Source organism: Streptopelia decaocto (assembly GCF_964273445.1).
Source record: "Streptopelia decaocto genome assembly, chromosome: 3".
NCBI classification, from domain to species: Eukaryota; Metazoa; Chordata; class Aves; order Columbiformes; family Columbidae; genus Streptopelia; species Streptopelia decaocto.
In genome coordinates this window covers 67,580,909-67,599,809 of record NC_138656.1, presented here as the reverse complement: position 1 = coordinate 67,599,809, position 18,901 = coordinate 67,580,909, and the positions used below count along the sequence as shown (strand labels likewise).

The 18,901-nt window shown below is 38.3% G+C and overlaps 1 long non-coding RNA gene across 1 annotated transcript in view; it reads right to left on the bottom strand.

Moving 5' to 3' along the window:
• LOC309438302 overlaps positions 1 to 18,358 on the bottom strand; it is a 68,748-nt gene extending 50,390 nt beyond the window's left edge. The window contains exon 1 of the long non-coding RNA XR_014183751.1: positions 18,281 to 18,358. This is a non-coding gene — a long non-coding RNA (uncharacterized lncRNA). The remainder of the gene's footprint in view (positions 1 to 18,280) is intronic.
• Between the last annotated feature and the right edge of the window lie 543 nt (positions 18,359 to 18,901).

The window sequence follows — 18,901 nt, the reverse complement described above, 5'->3', positions numbered from 1 at the left end:
ACAATTGAAGAGCTGCTCTGTGAACTAACCAGATGCCAGGGACTCTGTGTGTCCCTGCTTTTCATCCTTTAGCTTTCTGATTTCTGCCCAAACCCTTAGGATTCTGCCTTCTGCGGCCCAGAACATCCCCTGGAAGTGACTGGCTGTGGCAAGTTAATACATTAGGTCCAAACACCCCAACAGAGATACCAGCCTGCAAGGTCTTATAAGCTCAGCCAGTAAATGTCACTGCAAGTCCCCACATTTACTGTCTCTCAATGATTTCCAGAGCACATGTACTTTGCACACAAGCAAAAATATGTTTTATTTTTCTATATACCCTCTTTGCCATCACAGACTAGACCTTGACACTCACATCTGAGTTCATTCCTTCTTATGCACCCACAGCAGTACCAGCAGCCCTGCAGATCAAACAAGGCACAGTTAAGCCTTGCAAAAACAATTTTCTTCCTGCTGTGTCCTCAGTGACTTCAAGGTTCCCCATGTTCTTAACAGTAATGCCCATGTCAAGCATTCAGCAGCTACTATGTGGTCTTAAAAATCATCATCATGAGCTTAGCTTAAGACAAACCTGCATGTTCCTTTACATTTAAGATATATGTGGGTTGCCTTCTCAAACTTCTCTTTGTTATTATGAAAACAAGAATGAAGTTTAAGTGATATTACCTGTAAACACTCGATTCAAAGAGCAGTCTTTCAGAGCAACATCAAACAGTGTAAGAGGCTCATGCAGTGATGCATAGAAGTTATTGTGACTGGTTGCATTAATCTGTCATTCTGCCATTCACAAACTGGGTGAAATAAATTCCTTGGCTCACTCTGCTTATAGGTCTGTGATCACTCAATACTGACATAAGTGCTGGCTACTGCCAAAAGGGGATGGTCTTATTCCTGCTGCTTTTCTTGTGTTGATCCTACTTTTCAGTGGCTGCCTAATGAGCTGAATCAGAGAACTAACTAACTGGTATTCTGACAGGCTAACTCTAAGCTGGATCAGTTCCTGATCCAACAAATTATATGGATGCCTGAATTTTACTGGTACCAATATTCCAGAAAAAGCTGGAATGTGAAACTGAAGAAAAGTTGTTAAATAAGGAAATATTTTTTCAGCCATTCTTCAGGATATAAATGTGCTTTCTACAGTCTTGTTGCAATTTCCACACCAACTTGAAAACTGAATTTGCCTATAGCAATCAATCAGCTACATTTCCTATGGAGTTCCACCAAAGGCATTCCTCTTCTAAATGTCAGGCTCCCATTGCTTCACTGCCATATGGATCATGACTAAGGGATGTTGAATGAGTGTCTTTCTACCTGTTCTGTGGGTCATGAGAGCACTTACGCTATACCTACATAGCAGGTGAAGATCAGCAAGTACTCCACAAGACTTTTCACCACCTGCTTTTGCTTATAACAAATATAGATTGTATATAGATTTCTCCACCAAAATATACACTGGGTAGTACATGCTAATAATGTGGCCATTCTCCATCAGGCTAAATTGATTTAAGATGCAATATTCTATAAAGTTTCATTGGTTAAAGTATGAAAACACACTTCTAAATTTAAAAAGATCTCCAGGAAGTTTGTGAAGAGCTTTGAAATTATCTGCATAGGTCTCGCTCATATATTAATATTAATGACTTGTTTAGAGTTGTAATTGTATATTCAGTACTTTTACAATAGTACATTTTTGTACTTTTCTGAAGGATTCTCTAGATAATTGTTCTATTCAAGGCTGGAAGAGCTAATAGTTTTTATAAAGCTCCATTATTCTATTTTCTTTTTTTTATAGACTGATATTACCTAAGAATCCTGCAATATCTAAGACTTTTTTTCTGACATGGTCACATTTTGTATACATACATATAAAAGACAACTTGAGTCTTCCTGATTTAAATTTCATATCAAGGTGACTCTTGAACAGCAAAGTTATAGTTTTCCACCATCGAACACATGAACTGTCTGCTCATGCTGACAAAGAAATCGGCTCTTCCTATTTCTGAGTCTTTCAGAAGTGTTTTGGGGCATTTGCTTAATTATGTTCTCTAGAAAATATCTGACTAATTCTTCCTGATATCCTTAACTAAATGTTTAAAGATTTCCCTCAGTTACAAATGCTTTGATGTACACTAATTTATTACCAACCAATGGGTGAATTCTGAGCTTAGAACTGAAAAATCATATAGACTTCAATTTCTACTGCAGAATCTAACAACAGCAAAAGCTCCTCTTAGAAGAAGTCAGAAATTCCTTTCGATGCTAAAATTATTTGCTGTGCTCCCATAACCATCTTCACAGAACTGGCAAAAGTGGGTTTCTTAAGTTTCCAAAGAAATTTAGCCTGAAATGAAGGGCAAGCAGAAAAATTCCAGCTTCCATGGTTGTGGTGACATTGTAAGCAACTAAATTCAGGCATCCAGAATATGTTCACCTACCTTAGTTATAGCTATTATTACCACTATTACTTAAAAAATTAGGAGGAGTGACAGAAAACCTTATCTAAAATGCTGTGTAAGCATGCAGGTACATCTGAGTAATGCAGCATTTGTAAATAAGGAATTTTATTACTATGGACACTCATGCTATCCTGCTATAGGATTTGGTGATACATGGGGCTTGTGGTCAGGGAGCAAATCCATATTCCTAATAGGTCCTTCAGCTTTCATTGTTATTCAATACAAGCACATTCTACACAATCTTCCAAAGAGATTTTTAAAAATTCAAGGAGATTTAAAATGTGTATATACTATGCAGGTGTGGAAATTCTTTATAACAAATATAAAACAGAGGGGAGTAATCCAGAATCTATTAAAAGTTACATAAAAGAAAACACTGTTCAGTTTGACAGGATTTACTTCAGCCACTTCTAGTAAGCTAGCAGGGTTTAATATTAGCATATTCTGACACATCCTTGGAGATACAACCATACAAATATTAATTCATTCCACTCCCTTACACATAAAACCACTTCTCCAATACCACACAAAGTGACATTTAACAGTCTCTTTAAGTATAAGAATTCCATGGGGACACACAGCTCAAGAAACACAACTATTAAACCAAACCAGTGGCTTTCTTAACACTTAAATCCATTTATACTTACCCTGGTGCAAGTGGATTCAAGACAACCAGCAATTAATCAAAGTGTTAAGGGACAATTTTATGATGTTTAAATGCTTTGTGCATTATGATATTGTGACTGAGAGTTGAGAGTTGTTCCAGATGTTGAAAAGATCATTTTATTAAAAGGAAAAGAAGTTCAGAACTCTATTGTATCCCATAGGCCTCTATTCAGGCCAGATCTTCTAGCACCAACTCTAAATCACTGATGTTTGGAGACATGCCAGGAAAACAAACCAGTCCCCTGCTAATATATCCTTGTCTTTACAAAGTTAGATATTTACAATTAGAGAGTCTCCAAGAATGACGTCAAGGCACCATTTATAAATTGAAAACAGCAAAATAGCTTTCAAACGAGCACTCAAGATCCAGATGAAGGGAATATATAAAAATAAATGTAAATATAAGTATAAATATAAATATAAATATAAATATAAATATAAATATATGCACATAAATAAGTAAATATAAATAGGACAAAAGTAGCTGAATCCAGTGGGCTACAAGGTCCAGAAACCCCACCAGCACTCCTAGAAACATGAGCAGTGCAGATGGTTCCAGCCCTCTTCACCTCTCCAGATGTCTCAGGCCAGACCACTGGTGGGTCCTACATAAAGAGGGTGTGGGTCACAGCTGCAGCTGACCTGGGCCTCTCAGGACCCGAGAGCTGCTCCTGGGCCCTATTCTACCCCTGCTGCTGCTCCACACACTTCTGGGCCCCTGGGTGGTCAGGTCTCTCACCCTGCTCCTCGGCCATTCTGGCTTACACTTCATTAGCAGTTAAACATGCACAAATGCAACATGGGACTGCACTAGCTGGCCAGAGATTTGCAGCCTCTCCCACTGTTGACTCACAAAACTGTGGACCCCTAAGACCTATGATCTCCTTCTCTCTACAGTTGCTGGTACTCAGACCTCTTGTCCAAACCACAATGCATTCCAACTTGACATTTGTTAGTGGTTGTACAAAACATACAGAATATTTCTTAGACTAGAAAGCACACTCACGTGGAATCCATTTTCCTTTGGTCCATCCCCTAAACATCCCTAGTAAGTTTTTGCCTTCCCACAATCCCATTAAAAGGTCTAATAAAAGGTTTTACCCAATCCCACAGTTCTCTGCCCCCTTCACCTCACAATAATCCATGTGCTCCTGGAGGCAGGAATCCTCGTCAGTTTGAATAGTGTTTTCTTTGGGTTCTCTTGGTGTGTTTCCTCCCAGAGACCATGGTCTGACCTTTTTTCAATAACACTGGGAGTGGCCAGGTCAGGACACCCTGTTTGAATTGAATAGGTCAAGGGGGCTCCTCTGACCATCATTGTTCCGCTCATCTTCGACAGTACTTTGCTATATATGATTAGCCTTCAGTAGCATAACCTAACAGATAGACCTTCAATTTTTAACTCATTTGGTGCATTCTCCCTCAAGGTGTCTTTCTCTCTTTTCTTACCTACACTATACTTACACCAGTAGTCTGTAAGGGAAAAAAAAAAAAAAAAAAAAAAAAGTGTATCACAAAGATGAACTAACTACATCTTGTATTAATAATGATGCAGTTGTGTCAGCATGGTATCCAGTAAAGGTATTTAATCTCCTTTTGATAGGTCTCACACATTCCAGCAGGCTTTGACTTGTGCCTATTAAATGCACTGAAACAATTCCACATTCCTCAGCTTTGCAAAACATTGTTTCTAGTCTTTTTCCATTCTTCCACTGCACTTTCATCCTTTATCCAAATCAAGTCACCACATGTTTTTAAGTATCCATCCTGTATGTTGTTCTCCCTTCAGATGAACATCTCTTTTAACATTCTCTGACCTGTCTAAATGTCTGAAATATGGTGCTGTGAAAACCAAACTCCTCCCCAAATTATCTCGCTCTGTTTCCTGGCAATTGCCAACCTCTTCCCCTTGTCCTGGTCAGTTTACAGTTTTGGTGACATTTTGATGTTCTCTCCCTGCTTTCTCTCCCCAGTGTGTCTTCCTACTCTGTGCTTGTCCATGTCCATGTCAATATCTTCCTCCTCTGCTTGAGCTCATTCTGGCTCTCATTATCTCTTCCTTTTTGCTGCAGCAACCTCTTCTCCAGAAGCCTCTGGTGGATTTTTTCATTACTTCCGCAACCCCTCTGTTGCCTGAAAAATCATTCATGTTTTCCAAAATCATTCCATATCCGTGGCTTCCTTTGTTTTCTGCTCAAAGCTGCATTTCTTTTAGCAACTACACAAGAAGCCAGTCACTGTCAACAAGTCTGATGTGATTCTTAGAACACTTACTAAGTCTCACCCTTTTGTGTGCTACTCCAGTCTTCCCCAGCTCCTATTTAAATCTTTTCATTGGCTTCCTCTCAGCCCGAAGTTGAGATTTTTCTCATGTCTGAGATGGGAGGTAAACTTACATCCCTATTAAATGTAAAAGTCTCAGCAACAGCTACGGGGTCAAGACATAGCTCCAGTCTTTGCTACTGAATAGTTTTGGCTTCATTTTTGTTTCATCTTTATTTAGTCTTTCCCAGCCTTTCTGGTGCATTGAGATAACTTCAATAGAATTTTTCCTCTTTCTTTTGTTTCTCTATCTCTGTGAGCTATTGGGGTTGCCCTGCCTTCTTGGGATATTCTAATCTTACCAATAGTCTTATTGCCCCTCTATGCCCAACCACTTTAAGTAACACTTCTGCCCTGATGTTCATAAAACTAACCATTCCTTCAAAGACTTTAAAACCTGTCCGAATGTATCCTTTAAACTAGAAGCAAAAGTTGTTTTGCAAGTATGATAATCACTCTTCCACTATGTCACATTTTTTTCAGCATCTTCTCTCTCTGTGCTTGCTATGGCCCTGTGGGCATGATGCTGATCATATCTGCATCTCCTACTACACTCTGCCTCTCCACTTACAGCAAGGTGGAATTCAGGCAAGAACCTGGAGTCTTATGACAGAGCAAGAGATTAGAAAAAAATGGATGGTAGTTAATTTTTAAGTTTTCTTTTGAAAATTCAATCCTTTTTCTTGTGAATAGTTGTGTCAATGGAGAAATCAGCAGGTAAAGAGAATAATGTTAATTCAGCATTTTGCAAAAGATACCAGGACTTGAAGCATGCGTGGGATGGAATATGTCCCACATCAGCTGATGCACTCTCACACCTATTAGCAAATGTTCACAGACCACTGTGTGGTTTTTCTTCTGCTGATCTTCAGCAAAAAAAACACATGTATAGACTGATTCACAACTGGACTTGGCGGCTTTCTGTAGATGAGTGGACTAAGCCAGTGCGATAAAGGAGGAGGTAGACAACATGAAATTGCTTCCATATGGGAGAAGAATTTCCATTTCCTAAGGGGATATTAAGCCTAGAGGCTGAGTCTTCAAAGCTTTCCTGAATTATAAATGCTCCCGTCCACAATAACCTGAGAGTTATGGCTGAAGTCCCCTCAGATGCCTGAAAAACAGTGCAGTCCTGGTGACATGTCTCTCTAGCCTGTGCAATAGTTGAGGTGATAAATTTAAAACAGAAGAATTAAATATTAAGAAAAATGGTCTGATAAAAGAGAGAGAGGAGCTAATATTTTGTACTTAATAGATTCTCAAACATCTAAATATGGCCTAGAGACTTCTAGAGTCAAGTTGTGGGAGTCACACACCAGTGTGGCTTTATTTTTGCCTGACAAAATCTGGGAAGATATTGTTATTCCAGGCATTAACCTAATGTTACATTCACTTGTGTAAGAGGGCACTTTCTCAACTGCGGCAGGGTATTAATATCAGAAGGATCTTCACATAGAAGAAAATGTGGAATAATCATGTCATAGCACCAGCTGAGTCCCGAAAAGCTGAAAATCTGCCAGACAAGCAATTTTAGAAGTGGGGAATAATAGCACACAATATTATTTTTCATAATAATAGCCACTCAGTTGTATTTGTAGCATCTGGGATCACTGTAACTTACACTAGAATTGTTATGTTTCATTTACACAACTTTCCATGTATACTGAACATTTCAGCTTGAACAAAATGAATGCTTCTTCATCATCTTGATGCTGTCATTTAATGATGCTCATAGCTTTATCTTTGTTTCATTAGACTGAATATGTTTTTATATTCAGCCTTCAGGGGTGATAACTTTATCACCTGCATTGGTTGACTTTAAAAACTATTATTTCAATAGAAAACAGGGAAGAAAAATCCTCATTTTTGGACAGGTAAAAAGGTGCCTGAAAAACTCAAAAGGGGAACATCAATTTTATATTAAAATGTAAGTGTTTCATTTAAAGGTTTCTTTTGCTTAACTTTTTCTTATTTTACTTTGTCTTGCTTTGCTTGGCTCTCTGATCTCTGGGCAAAAGAGGGAAAGAAAGTGAGGGTGGCTATTTCTGTTTATTGATAAAATATTAATGCAGAATGGGAGGAAAAAAAAATTGTAATTATTGTCTCCTGAGTAAAATCCATTTTAGGTTGTTGATGGAAGACAGAAATTGGAAAGGAAAATTTCAAGACAAGGCCCAGCAATTGTGTAATTTTTCTTAGCAGTTATTTGTATAAAGTATTTTCTTGCCAAATTAGTCTAGACTAATTGCATTTACTTTCTCTTCAGTGAACTCTGCTGTATAGGCTTGCTATCTGGTGCTAATAATAGGTATATCTCTTAACATTTCTTTGGATACTAATACCCTTTTAATTTGAGGAAATGATCGCTTCTGCTGCCTCCATCAATCCATCAAGAGTGTTCAGCCTATATCTGCTAGAGCTATATACCGTAGGGAAATGGTATGTACACAAATGGAAAGCTGAAAAATTTTCTCAGAATTACTCCAGTCCCTCATAGTTATATAGTGATTTTGTGTTTTGCCAATAAAGCTGAAACAATTAGCTATATCACTGGCTGATTATTTTGATCATGTGGGAAGTGATTTAAGTTAATTTGAACAAGTGAAAACACATGAAGCAAACTAGCTCTTGCTGTGGGCTAATGTATTATTTGCACTTATTATCTTTGAAACACAGATAAGTTCATTATAGCTTGGATTTGGAGCAGATGAGAATGTTCACTTTATCCAATGAATGGCAGACAGAGAAGTCACACATTTCTAGCCAAATCAAATATATCCTTTCATGTTTCTTACCACATGGGTACATCAAAACAATTCAGGGAAAGAACTGCAGTCTGTGAGCTGGAACATAAATTCTGATCTACAGGCTTGTCTTGGCTTACAGTAAATGTCCCACAGATGCGACTGAGATGTTTGGATGGAGTAAAGGGAGACACCTACATTCTGTTCTTTCCTCTATTACTCTTCCACTTTTCCTCTGTGCTTTTTTCTTCCCTAGAGCATTTGTGAACTACTATACTAACAGATTTTACCTCTGTGCTCTTCTCTATACCTAGTGATGAAACTGCTTTCACAGGAAAAAGCTGTCACTTTCACAGCATCATATTACAGCTGGGTAGATGATGTGGGACTCAGTTTATCACATCACTGTTTCAGGCTGATGAAGACTAGTGCATTTTTAAAGATTTAAGTTTTGTATACTTTGTAGCTATGGGGTCTAGGAAAGCATTTTTAAAATAAAAAAAAAAAAAAGGTACATGAAAATGCAGAGTCTGCAAACTCTTTGTAGGTGAGACAGGACAGACCAAGATATTTTAAGTTTGGCAGTGTGCAGGCTGCAGCTTGAATTCTTGATATTTGTGGGTTAGAACAGAAGGAAGTCTGGGAAGGTAGTCTTCAAACCACAGAAACTACATCTCTCTGGATACCACTTGCTGAGGTTTAAATATATTAGTCACCAAAATTTTCAAGTCCAGGCTGATTACTAATATTTAGCAAATTCTAGCATATATTTCTCTAGGAACTGATGATATCACATTCAGTTAGTGAGTGATCTAATGAGGATTCTTCTTTGCTTCTCAGTAACAAGGTTTATAGATAATAAAAAGGCACACTTACTAACAAGACCAGGGAATGAAAAAAAAACCAAAAAAACAACAAAAACACAACAACAACAAAACAGTTGCGAGTAAGCTGAATCAACTGAAAAATGAAAAATAACTGGTTTTCAGAAAAACCTGTGTTATCTCAAGTAAAGTTCAGCCATACCAGATAAACTTTGTAAGATATTGTGTATTTCCTATGGGCAAGATGGCATGAAGTGTACAGAACACCTGTGCTTTTGCCAGTGAAGTTTCAAATGTGGAAATATGTCCTTCTTAGACCAGATAAATACTATCAGTGTGAGTATCCATTCAAAGCTGTTGGGGTCACCTGAGGAGACTGGTGCAAACACACAGTTCACATATAAAACAGGGAAATATTAGAAACAGGAGACAATGTTTCATCTGCTTAAAAAAAATACCAGGAACACATTCATTAGTTTATCTCTCCATCTACATTTTGGTTAAATTTATTCCCTTGTCTTATTAAGTAAGCCAAAAGACATTTACATAAAAATCATAAGTTCATGAAAATCTTTTACAGGTGACTAAGTACACAACTTTAAATAGGCTTTTATTTGTTCTCTGACACATTTTTATGTCACAAGATGACATTTTATGATACTTTATCAGTTTTATGGTCACTGACAGATTTTTTAATCTGTTATACATTTAAAGGTCAATAAGGTCTCTCTGTTTGAATCTTAGCAAGATTATAGTACAGGACAATTGGCAGTGGCATTTTCCACTCCAGTGCCCATATGTCAGAAAGTAATCCCATGGGTAAGTGCCAGAATTGCTATGAGCATTCCGTACAAGAAGTGACACTGGAGTTTCAGCATCTCAAAGTATCTGCATAATAGAACATCAATATTTGTTTACAAATACAAGCTTGACAATTATAAAAATAGCTGAGGCTTCGCCTTCAAGCCAGAGAGCTGCTTCTGAATAAACAATAGTGATTTCCATGCCAAAAAGCCACTTGAATGTCAGTACAAACACAAGACAATTTTTTGTCAGAAATTCATAGTGAAGTCCAGAGCTGTGGTCCACTATTGGAATAGATGATCTTTCAAGGTGCCTTCCATGGTGATTCTGTGTAATACTGACCGTTAAGGCTAACCATTGAGTCTGCACTGTTCCTGAGCCACATAAGATCTAAATATACAAATGCTGTCACTGTAGCCTTTCCAATGAGGTGACATACTGACAGACACTGCTTATAGTTAGAACTGTCATAAAACAATCCAGAAAACCATGTAGTTGCTGCCTTAGTTTTTTCTCATTCTGTGGTTAAAAAATATAATTTCAGGCAGGTCTCTGAAAGCTCATTGTAACTTTGGTCTTTTAGTCTTTGAAACAGATGAAGATAGAGAAGTGTCAAGAGTTTTCTGCTATGTGTGAACTTCCTAGACATCTTCTGAGCAGACAGCAGAACAATAGAAGGAAAACCAGGCTTACTATTATACTATTATCTGGTAGAAAGTTTCCTAGAATGGTGTTATAGTAGCCTAAAAAATTAAATGCTACATCATTTCAATGAAATATATTAAATTTGAACTTAACTGTAAAACATTAAATGCACAGGCCAGTCATTAAAAAGAACTTTGAGGAATGGCTTAATTACATTTATTGCCATACTAAAGAGTATTATTCTAGAAAGAAATATCTTTTGAATGCCATCGACTTCCCTGTGTTAAGCCTCCAGATAGAGTTTCATTTAACACATTTAATATGCATAAAATTAGTTAGGAAAGTCTTTCTGAGTACTGAATCTTTATGTCTCCACATACTCCTTCTGCACTCTTTGTTAGAAACTGACCCAGCACCCACCCTGTTAGTAATGTGCACCACTTGTATCCATAGAGCTAAAAAGACAGAAGAGAAAAGCTTGGCTCTGAATACTGTTTTAAGATATGAAAAAGGCTAATGCAACTCTAGAGCGAACTAAGATTTTGTTAACATTAGTCTGCAAGGGACTGGTAAAACTGCATGGTTGTATCCAGCCATGCTCAAAGTACTAGACATCAGACATGGTTCAGAAAAGGCTTCTGGGATGCTCTGAAAGTTGGAGAAACCATCTATGAAAAGTCTTCAGAAGAGTTTTACTTAGCCTAACAAAACAAGTTCTATACTTATGTTCACGTTGAGAAGAGTATAGCCATCAGGAAGACAAGAGAGTGGTTCATGCTAACAGTCAGAAGTTAATTGAGCTGAAAGATTTTTTCTTTGAAGATAAGAAAATGATTTTTTTGAAGCTGAAAATTAAGTCATGAGGAATAACCTGACGCTCCATTCTCTTTCATTATATGAGCCACAAGAACCACACAATGATTTCCAGGATACAGTCAGAAATTCTAGGTGATTTTAAGTGGGGCTTAGGCAACTCAGGAACTGAATTCTGTCTGACAGCAGCTTCAGCTGGATGTCATGCCATTAGAGGAGCAACTCTGTTGCCCTACCATAGGCAGCAAATGCCATTGTAGACATGCTAGGCTATATCTGGCACATCCTCATGAGACTAGCATACAAGACGTATGATCTGCAGGAAACCTTTTGGGATGGTAGGCACATACTAGGTAGGATGTTTAAAATGTCCAAGATGGTCTAGGACATCACTTTCTATGTACTTAAACTGATCCCAAGAGATTCCCTCCAGTGCTATGTTCTTGTTGAATGAATGTGTTCTTCAAGATCTGGACTAGCTCTGGCTCTGCCTTCCCTCAGAGTGCTAGAAAATATGAAAATAACTCAAGCCTAGGTGTTTTCCTCCAACTGTATTCCCATCTGTCAACCTTGACCAGGCTGCTTCAGAACAGGCTAAATCAGCAGGCTAAGCATTCCTCTGGTCTGGGAATGAGTCCAAAAAGCAATTTTATATTTATGTTAACATATTTCTAACTGGATTACCACAGCCTGGATTTACATCAATATGATACCTTGACTATTTTTCAAAATTATTGTAGTCAATTATTTTATTGCTTTGTGGCATTTAACCATTTACAAAGCATTTGGCTCATGCAAGTGCTTATTTCGGGCAGGACATTGTTTTTGTGGAAAAAAAAATGAGAAGAAGTGGTCAAAAAAAACAAAAAAACACACACAATTACTGAAGGATGAGGATTCTATTTCTTGTTCAACAATCCCTCCATGGTCCCATGATCTCAGAGAATTCAAGTTCATTGTTGCTAATGATAGATCTACCCTTATTTCTGCTTTAAGTATTATCCCAAGTGAGCAAAAATAGAGTAAGGTCCCAAGCAAGCAGGTTGAGGGTTAACAGAGAATGCATTGCTTTCTCAAAGCTGTCCCTGGAAGAATACCACATTATAAATAATAAGTGGACTTCATAGGTCTAAAAAATGCAAATCTTCATAACAACAGAAAAAATAAAATCTTTATTTTCTGCATACAGTTTTCAAGACTACCACCAGGCCTGACAAGAGAAGTCACAGCAATTGCCAGCCTCTGTTTTGAGCACAAAGGACAGTGTACAAAACAGAAAGTTGGAACTTTCAGAAAATACACACTAGAAACAACAGAAAAGGTCTACAAGCATAGAGGGATTTGTAGGGTCATTTTCACATCAGATTTTAGTATAGCTTTCTGTTCAAATAAACCACGCATTTGTAACAAAGAGTCCCCTTATGTTCAGGGATTAAAATGTGCAATAGAAAAGCTTTCTGACAGGCTATATCAGCTAAAAACATCCCACACTTTAAAGTGGTTTTAAAACATAGCTCCTGCTTATCAAAAATTAATTAAGATACTGTCAATTTAGACTAAGGAAGCCCTGAAAAGGGTATTTTGTAGGCATAAAGTCAATGAAATTATTTTGTATGGGTTCATCCACGCTGCATATTAAGCCTCTTTGTATATGGTAATGTACCTTCCTTCCATGTTTGCCTTTCCTCTGTGTTCTCCACTGACCCTTTTCAAGGAATCTCAGTCATTGTTTCCAGATGGGATTGTCTAAGAGAAAAGACTAGGATCACATAGAAGTATGGTAGAAAACCAGTCATGGTACCTTCCTACCTTCCCAAAATTTCAACATGGAAAAATAACTGATAGCCCAACCAACTCACAGGTATGACACTTCTAGAAACATATTCCAGAGACACTGTTTCTACAGATTCCAGAGAGCACACACAACACAGGCACATGGTGGGGATATATTTTAGAATACAAAGGGCAGGGGATCAAGTGGAGGTTGCTATCCATGATGCTTGGAACCAAAAGAACAGCCCTTTCCCTGAAATTTGTAGATCTTCAGTTGTAAAGAATATTCATAAATTCAGTGGAATGCCACCCAAATGGTGAGAGAATGTGAAATTCTAAGAAAGGATTTTCCTGGACCACTCCTTCTTTCAGCATCACCTTTTATAATTTTGCCCACGGAGACAATGTCCAGTGCGAGGCCCTGAAGTGGAGGAAAACAATGAAAGGAGGAAGTTGTGTGTATTGTGGAAGGATAAAAGGATGTACCAAGGACTAATAGTGTTGTGAGATGTAGAAGTAAGAACTCAGATTACGGTGGGAGGATTCAACAAGGTGTCAGCAGAAAGGAAAGGAGGAAGAACAGATATAGGCTTTAGTAGTTCTACTTGTATAGTCTGTTTTCTTTTCTACTGATCCAAAAACCCTTCAGCAGTACTAACCAAAAGTCATGAATAAAGATCACTGTACTGTGAATCCCTCTAGAATGAGAGCTTTGAAGATCTGTATATATTCCTTTTTACAGGAAATAGAGAATCTGGTTTTGAAACGTTAGGAAGCAGAAAGGACAATCATATGCTCTCCTGCAGTAATAAATAGTTGTGGTTCTGTAACTTCTGCCTGTGCTGTCTCTCATGGTCCCTGCCTACTAGGAACCACCAACAAGGCCTGAAGCAGTATAACAGCACAGTTTATTTCAAGTGATATGATCTATTTTCTCCTCATAAGTTGCAGCTGGATCTTTTAAACATTGGCTGGTACAGTGTGTTGTTTTCCTAGAAAGGTCATTTCATTTTTTGAAAAACAAAACAAAACAAAACCAAAACTGGACAAACTGATGAGGAGAGTTTTAAATTAAGAATGACAATGAATGAAAATGACAACCTACAATCAAGCGAGGAAATGGTGGATGGGGTTGGCAAGCAAAGTATGTCAACTGATGTAGTCAGGAGACACCTCATAATCAACAAAGTAGGTCCAAACAGGACCCACTCCAAGTCTCATTACATGAATAAAGAAGTGCTGATAGAATTAAGGAAGTTCTTGTACTTTTTCTGCAAAATCAACACTGCCCAATGCTTCTCTGGAGTCCCTGTACACTAATGCATGCAGCAAAGGGAACAAACCAGATGAATTTGAGATCTGTGTGCTGTCACAGAGCTGAAGTCTCATTAGGGAGTGGAGCATTGCCAGGGATGGATACACATTATTTAGGAAGGGCAGACTGGGGTGGGAGAAGTGAGGATCAGAGTTGTCCTTTACCAGAGAGAGAAGCTGGAATGCCTGGGGCCAGATGATGAACCAATTGAGACCTTATGGGTCAGCACTAGTGGACAGGTAAGGGTTGTGAGCAGTGAGGTCGTGGTGGGCATCTGCTACAACGTGATCAGGAAGAAGAAGTAAATGAGGCCTTCTTCAAACAACTGAAAGAAACCTCAAGTTCACAGGCCCTGCAAAAGGGGTTGTTGCAAAGACAACACAGTGGCCAAAAGCATTTCAGGAGGTTTCTGGAGTGCATTGATAACATCTTCCTAACACAAATAATTGAGCAGATGATGAGAGAAGCTGTTCTGCTGGACCTCACACTAACAAACAAGGAAAAACTTTTCAGGAATGCCAAGTTTAGGGCAGCCTTAGATGCAGAGACCATGACAAGGCAGAGTTCAGGATCCTGAGACAACATAGGGAAAAAAAACAGGATCACAACTCTTGTGTTCAGGAGAGTAGATTTTAGGCTGTTCAGGGATCTGTGTAGAAGAATCCCATCAAATTCAGCCCTGAAGAAAAGAGGGATGCAAGAGAAAATTTCAAGGATCACCTTCTCTTTGCTCAAGAGTGGTCCATTCCCATGAGCAGAATATCAAGCAAAGGTCGCAGGAGTCTGGCACAGCAGCTCCTCATCTGTATATAGCTACCTGATGGTATCTATAGACTCCCCAGGGAGGTAGTCATGGCCCTAAGCTTGCTAGTATTCAAGAAAAGACTGGACAATGCCCTCAGACACATGGTGTGAACTGTGGTATTGTCACATATAGGAACAGGAGTTGGACTAGATGATCCTTGTGTGTTCCTTCCAACTCAGGACATTCTATGAGTCTATGATGGCAAAATAAAGTTGGAGCCAGGTCATTCTTAGTGGTATCCACTGAGAGGATAAGAGGCTATGAGTGCAAGCAGAAGCACAGAAAATTCATAAGAAACACCTTTTTTACAGTGAGGGTGGTCAAACACTGGCACAGGTTGCCCAGAGAGGTTGTTGAAAACCCGGCTGGACATAGTCTGGGGCAGCCCTGCTCTGAGCAGGGGTATTGTACTGGATGATCACCAAGAGGCCTTTCCCTCTCAGCTATCCTGTGATTCCACGTACCTCCCCTCAGGCTGGCCAGTCCTTCACTGTCATAAAACCCAATGAGCAAAACAAAACTGTGCTCTTCCCAGGCTGAGAAATGTTATTTACAATGTTCTTTAATGAGATAAGTGCATTGAAGTACTCTTATTTTAACATTTGTCACAACAGATGTTATTCTTAGACAATATTTATATGTGTCTTTTTTTTTAAAGTTTAGCCATAATATTTGACTGGAACTATATCCTGCAGTAACGGATTCCACATATGAAGTCCGTACTATGCAGAGGTGAAACACTTCCTTCACTTCTTTCTAAATATAATGGTCAATAATGTAACTGACTCCACACAATCTCATGTTGTTTCGTTTTCGTGAGATCCCCAAAACACATAGATGCTGATGCAAACAAGCCCTTTTAAGCCTAGATCATTTCTTTGCTTTTTGTTTTTTAAATTGAAAAGAAATGCTGAGACATATGAGAGGAAACAAATCAGAGTGCACTTATGAAATTCCAGGAAGTACATTTGGCAAAGGTTGCACATCTTTTGACAAAACAGGCCACATAGGAATGTAAACAACTGAGACAGAGAATAATTATTTGCTAATAAAACAAGTCTATGAACAAACTTACTAGATGATTCTTGCATTTGATAAGTAAAAACCAGATCAAAATTAAATGGATCCTACTCAGCTGAACAGATTCAGATTTTAAGTTCCTGGGCCTATATGTGGAAGCTACACCTCGGTTTTCATTTTGAAGCTTTCCAATGAGGACCAAGAGTTCCTAATTTTTTTCATTACTGCATAATGACTTGTGCTTTGTACATGTTTGGCCACATATCTCGTTAGAGCAGTGAGAAAAAAAAAAAAATGGCAACATCAGAAGCAATGATTTGGATGGAACATAAACTAAATCTAGCTCCAACGTGAATTTTGAAGTTCCTGATATTTTCTGATTTCCAGAGGGACTCAACATCTCCTATTCCCCTAGAACTGGCTTCAGGTTTTTAGACTCCTAACCCTTCTCATATCCTGTTGCATAAAGTGTGTAGATTTAGCAGTCCAACTTTAGACTTTGAAAAGAGAAGAGGGGAAGAAAGTAAGGTTGTTTTAAAGGCTTTCAGCAAATCAACAAATAGTCAACATCTGTGAAGTAGAAAACCTAGGTAATATTTCAATGATCAAAGCAAACACCAACTGTTTCTTTCAAGTGTGGCCAAGAGTATCCAGGACTAACGGAGTCATGGGACCAGAAGAGTAAACAAGAGGGAGCTTGGGGGTTGGAGCATGCTGTTGGAATAGGGAATCCCAGTGTTCTGGATCATTTCTGGGTTTTGTCTAGTGCCTGTCTGAAGTAAACTGCCTTAACAATTCAGGGAGCAAAGACCAGAGCCTACAGTTCTTTTCTACTGTTTTTATTTGTAGCAGAATCAGTAGCAGCAGCATCACCACCAATTTTTCCTCTTTGACCCTGCTTCTGAAAGAAGACATTCACAACCACTGAACCTACTCTAGCCTGGGATCCTAATCAGATTAGTAAACTCTAAAATGTGCACAGGCAGAAAATACGCATCTAGACACTCAGTTTACAGGCAGATGCACTAACACCATCCAAATACGTATAAAGCTTAATTGCTTAAATGGTATCTCAGACAACTACATGGTTTAGGCAGGGAAAGGGTTGCCCCCTTGAATTTAAAGACCTAAATTTTGTCTAATCTTTGCTTTAATTTCCTAAAAGCTATTTTGGAAGCTATTCTTCAACATGTTTCAAAATGCTACCAGAATGTTCGTAGTTAGAAAATTAAATCCACATTCAGGCATCTGAAAGAGTCCTAAGAGATGCTCAGCAGACCAAGTCAAGTTTGCAGTTCCCATTGAGAGCAGTCAGTAGCTATATATTTGCATGTTAGGTATAGGATGACATCAGTCTTTAACATTGCACATGTGCCACTGGGTTTCCAGTAATAATTTTTTCAGGAAAATAAGTTGTGTAACATATGGTAACACTTCAAGAAGAGAGGGAAAGTGGTAAAAGTGAAGATGAAAAATAATGTGAACCAGCTTTATGCTACTGGTAAGGAGCTGGATAATGAAGCTATGATCTTTTTCTTATATAGCATGAATCACTGTTTTTTTCTTTTTTAAAGGTGTCTTTTTATGGTTTATTCATAATGTATTTGCCAACAGAGAAATATAGCTTCCCATTAAATAACAGACAGGTACAGTATCACATTTTTCCCAACAGTCCTATGTTCTTCCCCTTAACCTTGACTCTCCTCCCACTTTTCTCTATCACACAACAGTAGTCCATTACTCTGTTACATCTTAGAAATGTTACCTTTAATTCAACTTCCCTCATCAGCTTTAAACTCCATAATCTTTTATTTTTTCAGCTTTCATCTCAATGTCAGTGTCTGGAATTCTTCAATCCTAGATACTTCCTGGTCGGGTAGTCTCTCAAATTTTTGCTCCCTAAAGTCTCTAACAAACCAAAGCTCAGAAGCACTAGTGCCCCTTCTCTGTTCCTGACCTGGCAACTGTCATTGTTAACATCAACAGTGCTCCTTTTCTAGCTCATCTTCTTTCTTGGATTTTATGCTTCCTTCCTTTCCTAGTTGCTCTTCTACTCCCAGTTTTTCCTTAAGGTCCTTCGTGTTACTCACATTTTTTCTCTTCCTTTAATGTCTGTGTCTTCTCTTGTCCTTCCTTGTCTCCTCTTCTCCTCTGTGGTAGTCTCCCCTAGTTGTTTCCATACAAACTCAAATTTTAGCCTCTGTTTTTGACATTTTCTCAGGGTGTCTAGCTGTCAGCTCCAATGTCTAGCTGTCATTGTTAAAACAGAGCACAAAATATTCCTCACAGTGTTCCTTTTTCTGGTTTCTGTGGAAAATATCACTATCTGGCCTTTCATTTTGACGTGTCACCATGAACAATCTTCAAATGCAGCCATAACCAGAACTTCACATATGGATAAAAATAGTGAGAATTCCTATATGGCCTCCTGGAAACATCTTGAATCACGTTATGAACATAGCATTTTAATACGATCTCAAGTCTTCAAAGAAATAATGTGATAAAGTACCCTTGCTCTTTTTGGATTAGGATGATTTACACTTTCTAAAAGAACATGAGGGGGTTACAGGCTGACCACAATAAACTGATGAATAGGGACAAGTGCCACTGCTGTGGTCCTGCAATGTCAAAACATCTCTATCCCTTGCCTGTTGTAAGCTTCAAAAACTTACAAAAGAAATTTCCTATAGAGGACACATGGAAGTACAATC